Source organism: Colobus angolensis, unplaced genomic scaffold (genome assembly GCF_000951035.1).
Source record: "Colobus angolensis palliatus isolate OR3802 unplaced genomic scaffold, Cang.pa_1.0 Scaffold116, whole genome shotgun sequence".
In the NCBI taxonomy this organism is placed as follows: Eukaryota; Metazoa; Chordata; class Mammalia; order Primates; family Cercopithecidae; genus Colobus; species Colobus angolensis.
The window spans coordinates 4,668,334-4,689,075 of record NW_012112697.1 but is presented as its reverse complement, the minus strand read 5'-3'; the positions used below and the strand labels follow the sequence as shown (position 1 = coordinate 4,689,075).

The 20,742-nt window shown below is 49.3% G+C and overlaps 1 non-coding gene across 1 annotated transcript; it reads left to right on the top strand.

The window, feature by feature from the left end:
* Positions 1–20,412: 20,412 nt before the first annotated feature.
* TRNAM-CAU lies at positions 20,413–20,485 on the top strand. The gene has a single exon. It is a non-coding gene; the product is annotated as a tRNA-Met (tRNA).
* Positions 20,486–20,742: the final 257 nt, after the last annotated feature.

Genomic DNA, 20,742 nt, shown 5'->3' with positions numbered 1-20,742 from the left:
AGAGAAGAAAGTTCTCTGAAGGCACAGAGTAGTCACAGGGTCCAGTCCCACCGACACTGACCGAAGGGCACATGCTCCTTCGCTTTAAGCCAGCAATGGAGATAGACACTCACCATCAACACCAAACGACTCCCCTGGTTTCCGCGTAACCAGCACTCCTGTCCAGAAACTAGCTGCTTGTCAAAGAAACATACTTTACTGTCATACGGCATGGCTGTGACATTGCTCATATGACTTTTTTTTGTCATGAGCTGTCGTATGACAACTTCTTTTTTTTTTTTTTTAGCATTAGTACAGGCTGTGCATGGTGCTGTACTCACACCCACGGGTACAGTGAGGAACAAAGGCAGCCCAACCCCTGCCCACACACATGAGCCCCATCTGGCGAGATGGCAAATAATCCTAGCAATGCTCCTGCCCTCTGGAATCCCACCTGAAACGCCGGCCTCTCATCCTATCCATCCCTTTTGGTCAGCAAGCCCCTCTGTCCCCACTTCGTCATCTTCCCTCTGTCCCCCTCTGCTCTCTCCTCAAGCCCAGCCTCCGTCTCGGCCAAGCTGGTCCCTGTGGCCTTCGTGGCCCCCAGCAATCAGCCCAGGACAGGCTTCTGCCTTGGGACTGTCCTCTTTGGGACCAGGGAAATGATTTGTAAGTCCCAGTGCTGAGAGAAGATGTGGGGCCTTCTTCTCCAAAAGTCATCAAACATTAAAGGATTAATAATCATTTAATTAATAATTAAGGCAGCAGCAGAGCATTAAACCAAGCTCAGGGCCTGAAGCCAGCCCTGCCCCCTCTTGAATGTGGAGACAGGAGTTTATCTCCAACCTGGGACCCATTAACATGTCCTGTTGTGAGCAGGGGACGTCATCAGTCTCATCACTAACTGCTCTCAAAGCAATCCAGAATCTCATCAGTCCCACACGAAGAGCTTGCTGAAATTCATCAGGACAGAAATTGCAAACCGAAATGCAAGGTGAAAGAGAAGCAAGGGTTTTAGATATGAGTTTTAAAAATTAAAGTTTTAAAGAATCCTGCCTGACCACAGAGCTACACCCTAAATCCCAAGAGCCCTTGGCCCTGCTGCAGTTGTCCTCGGTCCCCCAAGGCAGGGACGGTGGGACAGGGTGGAGGGTCAGCCAGGGCTTGCTGTGGGCACCCAGAGGGCAGAGGCCTAAGGGCTGTGAGCTGTGCCAGAGACACCACCTCAGGGAGAGACACCTCACTCACCAGGCGGCCCTGGGAGTCCTGGGGGAGGCGGCTGCAATGGACTCCCTTTCCACTGTGACTTTCCTTAACCTCTGTTTTATGAAAATCACTGAAGTCAGGATATTTGCTCAGAAAACAGGATATTTAATCAAGAACCAAGCAGTTAAAAGCATGGCCACAGTCATTGTTAAGAAGTTGCAGAGACACAGGCAAAAGTATAGCAGGGGAAAGAGATGGCCCAAGAGGGCAGGGAGGCCACACATCCCAGAGAGGAGGCCCCCTCACCCAGAGCGTGTCTCAACTGTAAGATACAATAAATCTTTCTGAGTTTCTCTTCAAAAGGTTTAGCCTGTTAACTTCCTTATCCTTTGTTCTCAAACTCAACTTTCTTGTTCTTCCTTGGCCCTAGTTACCATAAACAGCCTACCCCTTCCCATCAGCTCTAATCAACAACTCACATCTGTTCCCTTGGTTACCTGTACCCATTGTTCCCCAGAAACTGCACATCTCACATGCTCCACCTCTGTACCTCATGTCCCCCTCCTCTGCCATATTTAGGAAAATATGTACAAGTAGCCAATCAGGTCAGCTCAGATTGTGTGGTCCAACCTCAGCCCATGGGGGAGTGACACAGAGATAGGCACTGTTAAGGATAAAAAACCCCTGGCCTCCTTTGTTCTGTGCACTTGGGATCTTGATTGACACAAGTAACACCCTTCTGCAGAAGTAAATTGCCTTGCTGAGAGGATTAAACTTTTGCCTGAGTGTGGTTTTACTTCCCAGCGCCGAGTATTTATTCCTGGAGTATTTTATATCCAACACAACCAATGAGAGACAGGAGCTGGTGGGTCAATACCCCAGTTTTTGGTGCCATTTGCCATCACTCACTACCCACATCTCACCTGCCTCACCCTCCCCAGCATCTGAAGCACCACAAGTCAGAAAGCAGTTGAATCTCAGGGTGAGAACAAAGTCTGACACGTCCATTCATGATGAACCCAGAGGGCAAAACACTGTCCATTGTGGTTTAAAAGAGGCGGTCCTCTTCCCTTCCAGATGGAAAGAAGAGGTGTCACTGAACCACAGCCGGGAGAACAAGGGAGGCCCAGGTACAGCCAATGCTCTCCCAAAAATTCAAGAAGAACCTCACACAAGCCTTCAGGAGGCCGTCTACAGCAAGTCATTGTTCTGCAATGCTCTGCCTCACCTGGAGATTGTGCCTGCTGGGGAAGCCCCTCCACTTTGTCCCAGGGCTCACCTGGGGTCTCTCCTGACCTTGCATCTGTGCTTTGCTGCAACCTTCACTTCTGCAGGGAAGTACACAAAAGGTACCGTGTCAAAGTATCAAAGAGGAACCAACCCGGTTCCCAAAATGATGGCGAATCCAGGGTCAGCCCAATCATCAGCCCTCAGCATCCCTCCCTGGCTCTCCTGAGTTAGATTCAGGAGACTGGGGTTCCACCTGTGGAGGCTGGACGTGCTTCAACATTGGCTATTCTGTCTGTGTACACAGCAAATGAGAGGACTCAACACTGCTAGGATAATCCACACCACCATCCTCTGTGCAGTGTGCCTGGCTTTAAGAGAGGTATTCTTGGAGGCGTGTTTACAATTGACTCCAAATCTGAAACCCCAGCACTGTGACCATGAAACTCACGGGAAACCAGAATCTCTGTAACAGTGATGACTTTCCACTCTGATTTGGTCTCATCATGCTGCAACCAACAATCTAGTATCATTATTTAGAGAGTCCCGGGATAATAGCCACCTCTGCAGAGAGCTTCTTCAATACCTTGAAAACAGCCAGCAGCATTTCTACGGTAAACACACCTCACCCAACTCTGGACATCTCCGCCTATGTTACCTTTTTCTGTGGCACAACTATGGTATCGCAAGGTGCTAACTGGAATCTTAAGCACCGAGTTCACAGGATCAGCTGCGCAAATGATGGCCCAGGTCTACATGATCAGAAAGGAGGCTCCAATGGTCGTGCCCCACACCACTGAGATGTTTCTCCTAGAATTCAACTCCATGCTGATTCTTGTAATAGAAAGATATTCCATGTGATACCTGCGGCCATCAACCAACTTAGGGCAAAAACTAGAACCTGCTTCTCTACGCCAAGGCATAGAGGCGCTCCTAATGTTGCACCAGCTGTGTTTCCAAAGCTTGCTTCTGGCGCTCTGTGTCATTCCTGGGACAACCTCAGCAAGGAGGAATTATTATGCTGCCAAACTTGTGACTGAAGGGCTGCCCCAAAGCAAGCTCTGGAGACATCCAGAAAGAAAGCTTCTCCAAAATCTGGAGGGACATTTCTCACTCCTGAGCAGCAACACTTCCATGAACCATATGGAATTCCTGCGGAGATTTTAGAGCAGGTGTATAAGAAGTCAAACAAGATAAGAGCCAAACCATCCACAGAGGATGGTGCAACAAAGCAGCAGCCAAAATCAGTGTTGGAGACCCTCCCGACATCCGGGGCGCCAAAAGGAGGTGCCCACGCACTCCCCAGGATCTTTTAGGCCACCTCCTAAATAGTGGAGACTTCAAATGCATCCAACTCTTCCACCTCTGTCTCCTACTGGTCCTTTTCCATAAGACCCTTCTCCAATCTGTCCCCTGAATGAGGAACTACTAATTCTGAGGCTTGTGGTTAAACAGAAATGTATTCATCACAAATGAAGATTACCTCAAGATCTTGCTCCCCACAAAATCAACCGTTTCATTTTAATTGTAGCTCATATTTTAACTAATAGTAAAGGACTGAAAGATTTATGTTGCACTTAATGCTCTCAAAAACCTTTAGGGTGTTTGTTTGTTCTTTTGTTTAGAGACAGGGTCTCACTCTGTCACCCAGGCTGGAGTTCAGTGGCACAATTACAGCTCACTGCAACCTTGAACTCCTGGGCTCAAGCAATCCTCCCACCTCAGTTTCCTGAGTAGCTGGGACTATAGGGGTGTGCCACCGGGCTCTGCTGAATTTTGTGTCTTGTTTTTTTCCCTCTCTCTCCTTTTTTTTTTTTTTTGGAGAGACAGGGTCTCACTATGTTGCCCAGGCTGGATTCCTTTAGGTTTGCATGATGAGAAACACAGTAAGAACCAAGTTCCAGTTGATCAGGCTGTCCCACCAGATAAAGGAACTAGTACTTTATATCCAATGTGGCTGGAGTTTAGAAGCCCCGTTGTCATCGACTTTCCCTTTAAGCAGTGCACAGAAATAGGAAGAGATCAGCAAGGCCCAGAAGAGAAATCTTGCCAAACTTCAACACAGCAAATAATAACCACTTATTGAGGGCTCACCCTACTAGGAACATCGCAAAGCAGCAGTTCTCAATTGGGGGCAATTTTGTCCCCTCTTACCTCCCCAAAGACATTGAGCAATGTCTGAAGACATTTTTTATTGGTGAAACTAAGGTGGGGATGGGGTGGAGGGCGCTGCTGGTATCTAGAGGGTAGAGCCAGAGATGCTGCTAATCGCCCTGCAATGCACAAGTCAGTCTGCAACAACAAGGAATGATTTGGCCCCAAATGGCAAGATTCCCCATGTTGGTAAACTCTGGTCTGAAATAAAGGCTCTTGAAACACGCCCGCGACCCCAACCTCAGGCATCCAGTCTTTATGCCATGATCCCTCTGAACATCTTAGTTAAGCTATTGCCTTTACTCCTAAGGGAAAAAAAAATATTTATACACACATACACAGAAACAAAGCTTTGCAATGGTTTGTTTGCAAATGTTTTGGGGGGCAAGGTGACAGAGCAGGGGCCTTGCCATCATGGACAAGCACCTCATTTTAAAATTCCTCTTAATCAAAAACCGCCTAAAGCCAAAGGCATCAGCCTAAAGGCTAAGGTCAGCATGATCATAACCCACAAATAACATCTCCAACCAGAAACATTCCAAACTCCCCAACCAGAGACATGCTAGCCCCAAAGATAACCCCGTCCAGCTGGGAAGATGCCAGCTCCAAGATAACTAACCTCCCTCCTGCCAGAAAGATGTCAGCCCCGAGATAACCTCTCCTCTGCCCAGAAACATTCCGACCCTGCTATAAACTTCTTCCTGACCCAAGCACATTTCAAGCTTGTGATAAGCCCCCTCACCCTAAAACCAATATATACTCTTAGTCTGTAAGAGAAAGCGCTCCTGACCAAAATCAGCCAGAGGCCCCTCTCAGGTTTCATCTAAAGCAAACCTGTCTTTAAAATTTCATGTTTCTTTCCTCTTTCTTTAACTCTTACACAAGTGTTCATCAATCACTTATGCCCATTCAGGTACACCCCTCAATCCCAGACACCCAAAGATACTGAAGTCAGGTTCTTTTCTTTTTTTTTTTTTCTTCTTTATCTCACTCTGTCACTCAGGCTGGAGTGCAGTGGCATGATCTCAGCTCACCGCAAACTCCACCTCCTGGGTTCAAGCAATTCTCCTGCTTCAGCCTCCTGAGTAGCTGGGACTACAGGTCTTGATCTCCTGACCTCGTGATCCACCCGCCTTGGCCTCCCAAAGTGCTGGGATTACAGGTGTGAGCCACTGTGCCCAGCTGAAGTCAGGTACTCTTTTTTAGCAAGTATTCTCACTTAAAAAAAAATCTTTTTAAATAAAAAGAACCCTGCTCCAAAAAAACCATTTGCATGTATGACCTCATTGAAACCTCAGAGCCATCCAACCAGGTCAGGACTACTCGAATTGCCATGGACAGAGAAGAAGACTGGGGCACCAAGGGGTTTAGATAACTTTTCCAAGGTGACACAGCCAGTGAGTGGCAAAGCCACAGGAATGCCACCCCATCCCTTCCCTGGCCACCACCAGCACTCCAGGTTCTGACACCCCGTGGCATGGAATCGCACAGTGGGATCCCAGCTGACCCAGGATGCTCCATCTCCACCCTGGCTTTCCGGCTGGCCCACACAGGTGAAGTGCAAAGGTTGAGCTCAGAGAAACCATCAGAGGTACAATCACACTGACCTCATCAGTGACAGTCACTCTCCTGGCCCGATGCGTGGGTGTGGATGTGGACGACATCAGGCGTGGAACAGAGGCAGTGCGCTCCTCGAGCCCCAGGTGTTTACAGGAAGCCAGCCACGCCCTGACTCTCTCCTAGGTACAGACAGGCCCAGGTGCAGCTCCAACAGGCTCACCACTCCCGGGCAGGAAACCTCCAGAACTCAGTCAGCTCCTCTTAATCAGCCCCTCTTCATCTCCAACCAGGATCATCAGTCTGTCAGGCCCCTTCCTGTGCCCCTCGGGAGGCCAGCAGTCTGCCAATATCTGGAACTTAATGAAATGAGAGTAAAAGTGAATCCCTGAGGTTGCCTTATTTTTCCTCCACTGAACCTCTTTCCAGTTCCTTCAGTCTCTCTCTGCCTTTGTTTCATAGCAAGAGGCTACGTTTAGACCAGGTGAGCTAGTGGTCACACAGGAGTCAAGCTTGCTGTCCTCCTCTGGCTGGACACTATGGCCTGGAACTGACTCCCAGCTCAGGAATTTGAGCCCAGGAAGCTTATCCTCTGTCTTCACATGCTAGTAGTCACCCTTTTGGTCTGATTGCTGTTGCAAACCACGCAATACAACACCTGCAACTCTTGATTGCCTGTGACAATCAAGAAACTGCATTCACCCAGACTGCATTCAGAGGTGCATGTGTGCTGGGATTACAGGCATGAGCCACAATGCCCAGCCAAAACATTATTTTATATCTAAGCTCCCCATCCTCTTGCTGTTCTTTTGGGTCCCCTCTTTTCCCAGGAGAAACCCCATTCAACTCTAATGTGCATTCTGTCTCTGGATATTTCTCACTCTTACAAGTCAGTCATATAGCCAGGACCACTGTGTCCTGATGTCTAGTGTGTTTGACAACGAACAGAAAAGGGATTTGGTGATTTTATTTTTATTTTATTTTATTTTATTTTATTTTGAGACTGAATCTCACTCTAACACCCAGGTGCAATCTTGGCTCACTGCAACCTCCACCTCCCACAGGCTCAAGTGATTCTCCTGCCAAGTAGCTGGGATTATAGGCGTGCGCCACCACATCCAGCTAATTTTTTGTATTTTTAATAGAGACGGAGTTTCACCACGTTGGCCAGGCTGATCTCGAACTCCTGACCTCAAGTGATCCTCCCACCTCAGCCTCCCAAAGTGCTGGGATTACAGGCATGAAGCATCGCACCTGACTGGAAAAGAGATCTTCCTGTCCACAGCTGGGCCCCATTCAGGATCATCTCTTAGGAGGGCACTAGCTCCTTTCCTGGACTGGATCTTGTCCCCATGATTGAACAAGGGTGGCTTTCAGGAAGAGGATGGGAAAAGTCCAGCCCAGAACCAGGCCCTACAGCAGAAGGCAAAAACAATCAAAAGGTGATTCCCTTGACTCTGGCCCCCTAAGAGCAATGTGAGCCCCCAAAACCATGAGTCCAACTCCCTGTTGTCTGGAGAGCAGCACCACAGCCCAGGATGGCTTGGGGGATGCACTGGATGAGGGAGAAGTGGGCCCACAAAGGGAAGATGAATGTGTCGAGATCACATAGCCAGGCAGGACACGGTAGGGACTAGACCTGTGCTCAAGGTACTAGGCGATTTTGCATTTCTGAATGGGCAGCAGCAACAGAACCTTCCTACTCCTCATCCCACTGACAGCAGGCTGTGTGCATGGGGATGTCCTTGACCCTGCCTAGCACAGAGGGAAGCCAGCCAGCTGCGGACAGTCAAGCCCTGGGGCTCTGGGCTGCTCCACTGCATCTGGGGCATCCTGCACCGGGGTGGACAGTTCCCAGTCAAGAGGACAAAGACTGGGAGACCCGACCTGGGAACTCTACGTGGCGCCAGAGGGCCCCCTGCTGGCTGACAGCCAAGCAACCCTAACCTCACGTCTGCCTCTAAGATTTCTTGTGGCTGCCGCCCAGGAGAGTTGGGTTGGCGCTGGGTTCAGGGCACACCTTCTCCTAGGAAGTTTCTTCTGGACCCGCTCTCTCCAACCTCTATCTCAGCTGCTGACTACAGGGCCCCCTGCGGTTCCCAGTTCCTGGCCCACCAAGAGTTTTTCCTACTCATGTGGGCTACCCCCAGGACACTGGGAGTGAGGCCCTTGTTTAAGGAATCGTCTTCAGCATCACGGCAGAGCAGGAGCCCACCCACGTCAGGGTGAGTGCTGGGGTCTCAGGGAAGCCCGTCCACCAATGGCAGCGACATTATTTTCCTAATTGTTCTGCGATTCCCATCTCTCTTGGGAATGGGGCTTGCGCTCTGTGAGTGAACAAGGTGGCCACAAGGGGGCAGCAGAGACAAACAACTTCCCTTGAAAACCATTTGCTCAAGTTCACCCGCGAGGTAGAGCAGTTCCCAGTCCCGGCTGCACACTGGATTCACCTGGAGAGCTTTAAACACTACCGATGCCAAGTTCCCACACCTACAAATGCTGAGCTAATGTCCCTAGGGTGCCATCCTAACATCTTTTTACAATCTCCCAAGGGAAACTTGAATTTAAAATGGAGAAGGGAGTGGAGGAGGGAAGGAGCGACCTCTCAGGCCATTCTTCTCTCGGGCTAGGGCTGAGGACCACTGGGCTAGACCCTTGTTAATGCAAAGCGTGGCTTAGGGACCATCAGCATCAAGGTCACCTGGGAGCTTGTTAGAAATGAGGACCTTCCCCAAACCTACAGAGTCAGAATCTGCAATTTAACAGATTCTCCAGGGAATTCATGTGCATATTAAAAGTGTAAGAAATTTATGGTCCTCATTACCAAAAAGGCACTAGGGAGGTCCTGGTCCAATGCTATATGTACAGTCTGTGGATGCAGAGATTAAAGCCCCAAGGGGAGGAGTCCCTTTGCCCAAGGTCATTGGCCATGTATTCAGTGGGATGACACAGACCTGAAGACCCTGACTCCACTGCGCCTTTTCCCACAGCACCCTGCTCCTCCAACTCAGAGGTGGGCCTGGGCACAAGAGGGCAGGAAATGGTGGCAGGAGTTTGGTGGGGTCTTTGAATTTCCCTGTTAGCACGTGTCCCATGGGGATCCCAGGGATAGCTAAGATACCATCCCTGGCTCAAGGAGCTTCTATCCTCATATCTAGCTCTGGACAGACACACGTGGTATCAGCCAAACACAACCTCTTATCTTGAGTCACGTACTAGAACCATCTCTCAATCTAGGAAAACAGAAGAGGGAGAAAAAGACTAGCTTGCATACATAGCCAGGAAGGCTTCCTGCAGTCCAGGCGGTGCAGGAGGAGGGTGGGTTAGGTTTCAGGGGCTAGTGGAGGGAGGGGCTGCATTTCAGACCAAAAGACCAAGATGAATGAAGAGTATTGATGTTCAGGAAAGGATCCACATGACCAGGGTATAGGTAAGGGCTGGGTAGTTGTGAGAGATAAAGCTGGAATGGGACAGGGGCTCAGGGCACAGACCAGACCCTAAAAGCAGGCAGAGCACTTGGCCAGGTAGAATCAATTCAGCCCCTGGGCTGGAGACCACAGAGGAAAGTGTTTGAGCCAGGAGAGGAATCTGGACCTGGGAAAGACCTTCCAGCATCAGTCCTATCAGGTTTTGGAGATGATGAAATGAAGAGAGAGGCTATAGGAACCCTCATCCTGAAGCTCACTGAGTACATGGATCAAGGCTCATTCATCTCAAGGTCACCAGCATTTGCCAGAGCATTAGCCCCTGGAAGGTACCCTGCAAACGACCATCTCTAAGGGAGACCAGCCTTTAACCCAAGGATGATTTCATTCTTAAGGTTCAGGCCGGGCACAGTGGTTCATGCCTGGAATCCCAACACTTTGGGAGGCCAAGGCAGGTGGATCACTTGAGACCAGGGGTTTGAGATCAGCCTGGGTAACCTAGTGAAACCCTATCTCCACAAAAAAAAAAAAAAAAAGTATATATATATATCCGAGTGTGAAGGCACACGCCTGTACTCACAGATACTTGGGGGGCTGAGGTGGGAAGATTGCTTGAGCCTAGAAGGTAGAGATTGCAGTAAGTCAGGATCGCACCACTGCACTTTGGGCTGTGTGCCAGAGCAAGACCTCATCTCAAAAAAAGTAAAATAATTAATAAATCAATAAAACTTAAGGTTCAGAACAGGAAAAGTAGGTCATACTCTTGGGACCTTGAGCTTGTTACACTGCGGTGTGGGGATGGCCATAGAAATTCCCTCGTGAGATTACAGTGAGACTCACCTGTGATAATGCGTGTTACCTACCTGGCATCTAGATGAGGCTCAATGTCATGGCGACTCCATTCTACCTGTTCTTCCCAGGGCTTCCGTGACTTTGCACCATTCCAGTATGGGCTACAGAGTGAGACTCCATCTCAATAAATAAATAAATAAATAAATAGTCCATCATTGCCTCTGAGATTTGACATGCCACCTTTATCATATACTAAATTCCCATTTGTACTTAGATCTATTCTGTACTTTCTCTTCTATTCCATTGGTCTGTCTGTCTGTTCATGTGATCAATGCCACACTGTTCTAATTACAGAGTCTTTATAGTTTGTTTTAACAGCCCATAGGGCAAGGCCCCTATTTCGTGTCAATTTTTCCCTGGCTATTTCAGAATGTTTATTTTCCATAGAAACTTTAGTATCAACCTACCAACTCCATGAAACAAAGCTTGTTGGTATTTTTATAGGAGTGGCATTCAATTTATAAATCAACTTGGGGGAAAAGGGGCATCTTGATGTTGAATTGTGATGGACAAAAACAAGGGATAGACAAAAACAAGCATACTCCATGTGCTTTTGTGTTTTCCAGAAGTGTTGAAAATTTTTCTCTTTATAGATTTTGCACATTTCTTACTAAGTTTATCCCTAAGTATTTAAGCATCTTTGTTGCTACTATACATAGTGGAGTGCTGCAGGGACCACAGCCTTTGCCACTTCCCTCTGGAGGCTATAGCTCACCAGGAAAAAGGCTAGGGACACAGGAGACCCCCACTTCAGACTCCTCTCCTGCAGCTGCTGCCCCCCAGGCCAAGGAATAGCCCTCTCTTTTGGAAGGGAGCACCCAGAACAGAGGCCATCCAAACCTGAGACACAGGGGGATCATATCCTCCTCACCAATCTAAGAGGCTTCCCCAAAGACCCCACCCCCAGCTTTTGCAGACCCAGCCTAGTGCCTGGGCTTCAGCTGAGAGGCCAGGAGTATATTTTCCTTCCTGCCCCAGAGACTGTCAACTGACTCCTCAAAATGGATCTGAAGGAATAGGAGACATTCTAAATACACTGTTTGACTCTGAACAAAAAGATCAAAAGTTCAGGGACATTCTTTGAGGCCATCAGTGTACAAAACAGAAATCAGTCAGAGGAAGAGTCTGGGTTTCAACAGATCAAATTAAGATGAGGAATCTGCTCATCTTAGTGAGGAATCTGCTTGTTAATTTGGAGTCAGGATAACAAGAGAAAACAGAGACAATGTGAAATATTACCAAACCATATGTGAGATTTAATAACACTTTCCAAGGTAAGAAGAGCTTTAAAGAATTTAAATGCAAAGGAGACACATGGATCTAACTTCTGTCTTGCTTGGGAAGAACATATGAGGCTTCAGAATTCCTACAGGAAAGAGAGACACAGAGAAACCAACGTGCCACCTTTAATGACTTGATCAAATGCCATGAGCAATCTCAGAGAGTCCTCCAAGTCCTTTTTTGCCAGACACAAGAAAACGCCCATCTAAAAGATCACATTACACCATGAGAAGCGCCAGCAGGCCAGTAAAGCGATGAGACGCAGTTTCGGACAAGATGACTTTGACAGTCTTCGTTAACCACGATGGGGAAAAGCACAGGCTACTTCCAGGCAACACAGAAAGAAGTTGTGTCAGACAAGCAACATCTGGAACAACAGTTTATATTTTTTATTTATTGAGGTGGAGTCTCGCTCTGTCACCCAGGCTGGAGTGCAGTGGCGCGATCTCGGCTCACTGCAACCTCCACCTGCTGGGCTTAAGCAATTCTCATGCCTCAGCCTCCTGAGTACTCAGCCCAAGATTGCCGCTCTGCTTCCTGTCATGACGCCACTTTCCCCGCGCATACACAACATCCTTGCCCTTCTTGTCCTGTGCCACTTTGTGGGGTTGGTGCTTGCCACACTTCTTACAGGAAGTCTGGAAGGCTTTAGGAACATGCACCACATTGCAGGAGCAGTGCAGTAAATCAGCTGAAAGAAGGTGACGATCCACTGCAAGAGGCCAACACTCTCCTGAAAAGATCAACGTGCATCTGCACAGCCATGCAGAGCATGAGCAGAAAATCACAGCCCTGCAAAGCAAGGTGACTCTGGAGGAGAAAGAAATGGAAGCGAGATGCAGCCTTCCAAACACATTTCAGAAGAGTATCCACGAGGCAGGGGCTGGGAGAGCAACTGCCACAGTGAAAGGTAACATTGACTTACTTTGTGGCACCAAGCCTCTCCTGGAACATCAACCTAAAAACCACAGAGGCTTAATGAAGGCTGTCAGCAAACGGAATCTCCAAAACCAGTTTGCTTAGCAAGGAAAAGAACAGGAAGGGAAGTGGCAAAATCTTTCCCCCAAAAGAAAATAACCAAAACTCCAAGACCTGGATTAAAATGAGAAAAACAAGAAAGGCCTTATACAATCCAGAGTTGCACTCTGAACAAGAATGCCCATGAACTCTCCTTCATGGCACAGGATGTTCAAAGAGCTCTTGCCAGTCGGGTGTGGTGGCTCACGCCTGTAATCCCAGCACTTTGGGAGGCCAAGGTGGGAGGATCACCAGAGGTCAGGAGTTCGAGACCAGCCTGACCAACATGCAGAAACCCCCATCTCTACTAAAAATATAAAATTAGCAGGGTGTGGTGACGCATGCCTGTAATCCCAGCTACTCGGGAGGCTGAGGCAGGAGAATCGCTTGATCTCAGAAAGCAGAGGTCGCAGTGAGCCAAGATCATTGCGCTCCAGCCTGGGGCACACGAGCGAAACTCCATCTCAGAAAAAAAAAAAAAAAGCTCTTGCCACGGAGAAGGTAGGTACTACCAACCTGAGACACGTTTCAGGGTAAACACACCGAGGAAGGGAGACTCATCAATCAACCGTGTCCCTCAAAACAGCCCTGAGAAGCAACAGTCATGAGAGACTTCCTATAAGACACCCTCAATCACCAGAGTTTTGGCCTCACCCTCATTCCCACACCAGGTTTCCTCCCACTACCACCAACCAGCCAACCCATGGGGTCTTTCTCTTCTTGCTGGAGGAGCCCAGTGTAGACTGGAGGCCTCAAGACTAGTTCCTAGGGCCATCTGAGACCTCCAGTGCAGTGCATACCTCCTATTAGATACAGCTGAGGCCCCACCAATACATGCAAGAAACCCTTCTCCTCTAAGAAGTTGGTGTCACAGGCCACCGGTCATTTCCATGAGTTCTATGATCACACCAAGACAAGGGAGTCCACCCTACCAGGGAGACCACTGCCCTAACTGGAAAGAGTTCCTGTGTCGCCTCTTCCTCCCTCTGTGGTTCCCTTTAGATCTTCTCAGGATAATACAATCTATGTTTTCTCCAAATAAGAACTACCTTTTCCCCAAGAGGGTATATGCAGACAACAATCTGAGGTTTGGAGTTTTAAAAAACTCTTGACCACTATGTAGACTACTCTCCAAACTGTTTCCTCCTACAGAATAACCCATGTCTTAGTTTAGCTCCTATCAGCTCTGCAAGCATAAATGACTTAGAAATTAACAATAGCTTTCCACGCAATAGGGCTCCTGCAATGTGGTGCATGTTCCTAAAGCCTTCCAGACTTCCTGTAAGAAGTGTGGCAAGCACCAACCCCACAAAGTGGCACAGGACAAGAAGGGCAAGGATGCTGCGTATGCGCAGGGAAAGTGGTGTCATGACAGGAAGCAGAGCGGCAATCTTGGGCTGAGTACTCAGGAGGCTGAGGCATGAGAATTGCTTAAGCCCAGCAGGTGGAGGTTGCAGTGAACCGAGATCACGCCACTGCACTCCAGCCTGGGTGACAGAGCGAGACTCCACCTCAATAAATAAAAAATATAAATAAATAAATATAAAAAGTTCATCACTGCCTCTGAGATTTGACATGCCACCTTTATCATATACTAAATTCCCATTTGTACTTAGGTCTATTCTGTACTTTCTTTCCTATTCCATTGGTCTGTCTGCCTGTTCATGTAGCCAATGCCACACTGTTCTAATTACAGAGGCTTTATAGTTTGTTTTAATAGCCCATAGGGCTAGGCCCCCACTTTGTGTCAGTTTCTCCCTGGCTATTCCAGCATGTTTATTTTCCATAGACACTTTAGTATCAACTTACCAACTCCATGAAACAAAGCTTGTTGGTATTTTTATAAGAATGGCATTCAATTTATAAATCAACTTGGAGGGAATGGGCATCTTAATAATGAGTTGTGATAGCCAAAAACAAGGGATGTCTTCCCACTCCATGTGCTTTTGTGTTTTCCAGAAGTGTTGTAAAATTTTCCTTTTATAGATTTTGCACATTTCTTATTAAGTTTATCTCTAAGTATTTAATCTTCTTTGTTGCTATTATACATGGGGTTTTCTTAAGTCCTCTAACCTAAGTATTGTTTGTGTATATCAAGGCCATTGATTTCCGTAAGCTTGATTTTCCAGAAAAAGGCTAAAACTACAAAGGAGATGGTGCCGAGGCTTGAGTGCTGAGCCCAGCTGCAGATCTAAGACAGTGCTGCCTATGAGGACATGCAAGCATTTTGAACTGGGAGGAGATAAGAAGAGAAAAGGCCAAGTGATTCAGTTTTAAATTTATCTTTTGTTTTATTATGAAGACAATAAGATCTTGAGGTTATATTCACTTCAAAGAAAAGAAATGTATGATGAATTTTACACTGTAAATAAATCCTTTTTTGTGGGTGAGTGGCAGGCATTCCTCAGTTATCCTGGTGGGAACCAGGGGAATATAACAGACGGGCCTGAAATCTGGCAGCTCTGGAAGCCGCTCCTACTTCCTAGCAGAGGGTCTTGAGAATAACTGGACCCACTCCATACCAGGTGGTGAGGAGAGAGGGCTCAGCCAGGCCAGGAGGGATCCTCCGGCTCTAAGTGGCCGCAAGTCAGTGATCAGTGACAATCAGTAATCAGCCACTGCCTTCCCGTGCTAGGCACATTCTGTCCACTCTATAATACAACCTCCCTTCAGCAGCCCAGTGAAGTAGATTCAGGTATGATCACCACTTTATGGGAACAGAGAGGTTAAGATACTTGTCGAAGGACTCACAGCCATGCATGGCAGACCTGGGGATGAACAGATCACTCCAGCAGCTGTGCACAGTTGTTTCCAGGACTGACCCCATCATTTCATAGAGAAGAAACAAGCCCAGAGAGGGAGGAGACATTCTCAAGGTCACACAGCCAGTCCAGGTCTCCTACGCAGGGCCCTTTGCATCCACAGCCATGTATTGGGGTGTGAGATGCAATGCAAGGCTTCCCCCTGGAGGAAGGGCCAGAAATTGCAGACAGCCCTACCAGAGGCCCTGGGCAGCTTCACTCTGCATGATGGTGGATTTAGTGACCTGCCCCAGCAGGTTCTCCTTTCTTCTTCTTTTTTATTTACGTTATTTTATTATTTTATTTTATCACCCAGGCTAGAGTGCAGTGGCACCATCTCGGCTCACTGCAACCTCCACCTCCTGGGTTCAAGTGATTCTCCCACCTCGGCCTCCTGAGTAGCTGGGATTACAGGCATGTGCCACCACATCCAGCTAATTCCTTTGTATTTTTAGTAGAGACGGGTTTCACCATGTGGGCCAGACTGGTCTCGAACTCCTGACCTCAGGTGATCTGCCCGCCTCGGCCTCCCAAAGTGCTGGGATTACAGGTGTGAGCCACCGCGCCCAGTGTTTATTTTTTGAAACAGGGTCTCTGTCACTTAAGCAGGAGTGCAGTGGCATGATCTTAGCTCACTGCTGCCTCAAACTCCTGGGCACAAGTGATCCTCCTGCCTCAGCCTCCCAAGTAGCTGAGACTACACGTGCATGACACCACACGCAGCTAACTTTTTTTTTTTTTTTTTTTTTTTTTTGTAGAGATGGGGGTTTCACTTTGTTGCCCAGGCTGGTCTCAAACTCCTGGGCTCAAGCAATCCTCCTGCCTTGGTCTCCCAAAGTGCTGGGACTATAGGCGTGAGCCACTGCGTTGCACTCCTCTCTTACTAGTGCCCCACTGTGGAATCTTCAGGACTCTGTTGGTGAAGTCATATCAGCGGCCCCGTATACACAAGGGAATTTTTCCTCTCACTGCATGACTGAAATCATTGACTCTCTCAAGACCTATAGATTCAAGTTCCAGGAAGTCCCTAACAAAAAAGAAGAAAGAAAGGGTCGAGTGCCATGGCTCATGCCTGTAATCCCAGCACTTTGAGACACCCCGTCTCTACAAAAAAAAAAAAAAGTTTTTAATTGGCCAGGTGTGGTGGTGTGCACCTGTAGTTCCAACTACTCCGGAGACTGAGGCAGGAGGATTGCTTGAGGCCAGGAGTTCAAGGCTGAGGATTGCTTGAGGCCAGGAGTTGAAGCCTGCCGTGAACAGTGATTACCCTGCTGCACTCCAGCCTGGGTGACAGAGCTTGAGAGCTTGTCTCTCAAACCAAAAAAAAATAAAAAAAATAAAAATAAAAACACCTAGAGAGAGATGGCTTTCCATGTCAGAGACATTGGGATGGATGCAGTAGAGACAAAACCTGAGTGGATGCGCTGTCTGTCCTCACAAAAGTTATGACTTCTTGGATGTCTCAGATGCACAATCTGGTGAGCAGAGAGCTGGGATAGGCCAGGGAAAGGACCAAACGCCAGCCAAAGACAGGCGCAGAGGCCACCTCTAATTCCAGCACTTTGGGAGGCCAAGGTGGGAAGATCACTTGAGGTCAGGACTTCGAGACCAGCATGACCAACATGGTGAAACCCCATCTCTACTAAAAATACAAAAATCAGCTGGAGGTGGTGGCACGTGCCTGTAATCCCAGCTCCTCAGGAGGCTAAGGCACAAGAACCACTTGAACCCGGGAGGCGAAGGTTGCAGTGAGCTGAGATCATGCCACTGCACTCCAGCCTGGACAACAGAGCAAGACTCTGTCTAAAAACAAACACACAAATGTCAGCCAAAGAAGCGAGGTCTCCTCACAGTCGGGATCACATCTGAGCTGAGTGTGAAAGGTGAATGGCTTCAGGCATAAGGAAGACAGTAAGAAATGCCGGGGGAGACAGAGAAGGCATGGCCGGTGCCTTCCTCACTGGTCTCTGTTCCGGCTGCCTCCCCTCCACTCCTCCCTCCCTGCGCACCAAAGTCCTGGGGCTGCTCTAATGGCCGACTCCTTCCGATCTTCCACTGCTTCCCCCCTCCCCGTTGATCATGCCAGCTTCATCTCACAGCCACCTCTGCCCCTGGCGTTGTCCATGTCTCCTGTCCTCACCACGCGCCCAGCCTCACACACCCACCCCTAACACTGAACGGTCGGATCTCTGCTTCCTACATAGAACTGTCTACAATCTCCACATTTCACAAATCAATACGCAAAAGCTTCTTCCTGCATACATGCTGCAAGGGATTCAGAAAACTCCATACCAGCCTCTGCCCCTAAGAAAGAGAAGTCAGCTCAGGGAAAGAGGAAAGGCACAAAGAAGTAGCAGAGAAAGAACATTCCCTGCTAGTTCTAGGCCACTGTGGCAAGGGGAACCCAGAAGGAAGGGGTTTTGTGGACGACGAATGCTGGAGTAGGACTGGGTAAGTGGGAGGATGGCAGGAAGGATCTGCACCGGTCCGTGGAAGCGCATGGCCTGTTTCATCCGGGTGGGAGAGTGTGGGTTGGCCTTGTCCTTGCAGGGCCCTGTGGAATATTTCCCCAAAGGCTGGGGGAAGCCACTCAAGGTTAGGAGCGGGGACATCTTGAAAAATGTGTTTAAAGGGATTGCTAAAACTAACTACATTCCTTCCCTCTATAGCTTCTCTGGCTGAGCAGCTTTTCAGAGCACCTGGGAACCACCCCTACTGGGGACGCTGCCTGTCCATCAGCTCCCCAGGACAGTATGTGTATGACCCCAAGATGAACAGGAGGGGAGCCCCAAATTCAAGGCTGGCTGGTGGCAGAGAGAACCACACCCAGGACACAGGCTCCGGGCAGTGCTTTCCTCCCTTCACACTCTCCCTGCTGCGCTGAACCTGGAATGGAGACAGCAGCAGAGGGTGACCTGGGGGTGGGATCCAGAGGCCCCCTTTCCCCATACCTCTGGGCATGTGGAATGTGGCCCGCCCAGGGGTGGCTCAGATCCTGTCTCTGGATCGCAGAGGTCCCAGCCTAATGGAGAAGACAGGACTGACACACAGAGAACAATCGAGAACCCTCTCACACCCTGGGATGTGCTAGTCACCACGTGCCCTAGGAGACCAGAGAAGGAAGAATCAGAGTGACCACTGTGCAAGAAATCACCCGAAACCAGTTCCCAAAGGAGCACCGAAACGTGAACAGAAGAGCAGGTGTGTGCGTTGGGGGTTGGGGGTAGAAGAGACTAGTCCTATCAGGTATTGAAATATATGATTGGTTATCTGGTGAAAACAAGCAACAATGCCACAAGGGCTTAGAGAATGAGTAAGCTGGCAAGTTCAACGTCGTCATCTTACCCAGGATGGTTTTTGGGCAATGGGATGGGGTGAAGACTCCCTGGGACAGTAACTTTCCTGAAAGAGTGAGGAGGGAATCTTGAGATGGGGAGAGTTCCCTCCACCCGCCCATCCACTCGCCCATCCCTCCCCGCACCCTTTATTCCTGTCATCTTTTCATGTGACAATAAATTGGAGAGCCCGGCCGGGCGCGGTGGCTCAAGCCTGTAATCCCAGCACTTTGGGAGGATGAGGTAGGCGCATCACCTGAAGTCAGGAGATCGAGACCATCCTGGCTAACACGGTGAAACCCCGTCTCTACTAAAAAATACAAAAAACTAGCCGGGCCAGGTGGCGGGCGCCTGTAGTCCCAGCTACTCCGGAGCCTGAGGCGGGAGAATGGCTTAAACCCGGGAGGCGGAGCTTGCAGCGAGCTGAGATCCGGCCACTGCACTCCAGCCTGGGCGACAGAGCGAGACTATAAATAAATAAATAAATAAATAAATAAATAAATAAGGGTGGCCTGGAGCGACAGAGCGAGACAATAAATAAATAAATAAATAGATAGATAGATAGATAGATAGATAAATAAATAAATAAATAAATAGAGCCCTGCTCGGAGCGAGCAGTGCGACTCTGCTGCCCTTGAAAATGAGAGGCCCCTATGTGTAACCAGGAAGCAAGAGTATTTGAAAAATAAGAGAGAAAAAGAAAAGCGCGGGATGCAAAAAAAAAAAAAGGAAAAAGAAAAAAAAAAAAGAATTGGCAAGTCCGAGGCAACCATAACTTCTTCCCTCCATTTGCCGACTGAATTCACGTTCAAGAATCTTCTGGAACCTTCCCTCCCTGCTTCCACCTCACCCCACCCCGACTCCAGGGCCTGGGCCTGGAGATTTCATACACCAGACCCCTTCTCCGCCCTCCTGCCCGTCTGCCACGCCCTCCTGCTCCCCAGGGCCCTACCGACCCCTCGCTCCGGGGTCGCCCCTGACGCCCACCCGCGGCTGACGTCGCACGGTCCAGCCTCAATCCATCCTGGGCCCCTGCATTTGGCAGCCACGCGAGCCCATCTCCAGCCCAATCAAGCGGCTGTCGCCCTGGAGTCTGAGGACACCTGCTGGGGTCACCCCTTGCAGCCTCCTCTCCGGTGCTCGCCTGTCCTCGCCATCCCCGCCGCTTGCACCGGACCCAAGCGCTCGTCCTCCGCTTCCCCTGCACCCCGGCCTGGTCACCCCTCGGAGCTTGTCCCCACCTAGCCGTGCCCAGAGTCTGCCCGCCAGGCATCCCACACACACCGCAGGGTCTCAGCGCCTCTCAGTGAGCTGTGGTGGCTCGGGTCCCGGTCCCCACGAGGCTGCGCTGGGGACCGGCAGGCAGCTTTCTTCCCTGCGCAGGGCTCGTTCCCTGAGCCCAGGCGGGCTCCGTGGCCGCCGCAAGAGCTACCTTCCCACCCACGTGTCCCCAGGTGTGCGCACAAGCCCGGGGTGAGACCAGGGGCTGCTCCCTGCTGACCTTGGAGAGGCAACTCTGTGAGCGCAAGGGGCTGCAGGCGTTTTATTACGAAAGGTAGAAACCTCTGATAAGCAGAGGCCCTCTTAGCGCAGTGGGTAGCGCGTCAGTCTCATAATCTGAAGGTCCTGAGTTCGAGCCTCAGAGAGGGCAGCTGTTTTGTTGTGTAGGATGGCAGCAAAGATGCTTGGAAGTAGCTAGAAGCTTCTAGAAGCAAAGTACTTTGGACCATGGACAAAGAGTAGGTGTGCGTGTCCGGGACCAGAGGGTAAGAATGCGTCATCACCTGAAATCCAAGTGTACAGAAGTAGGGGACACCCCCCCCACAGGGCTGCATAAATACATTGTTATGTCAACTCGCAAATGGTTCAACCTCACTCATAACAAAAGAAACTCAGATCACAGCCACA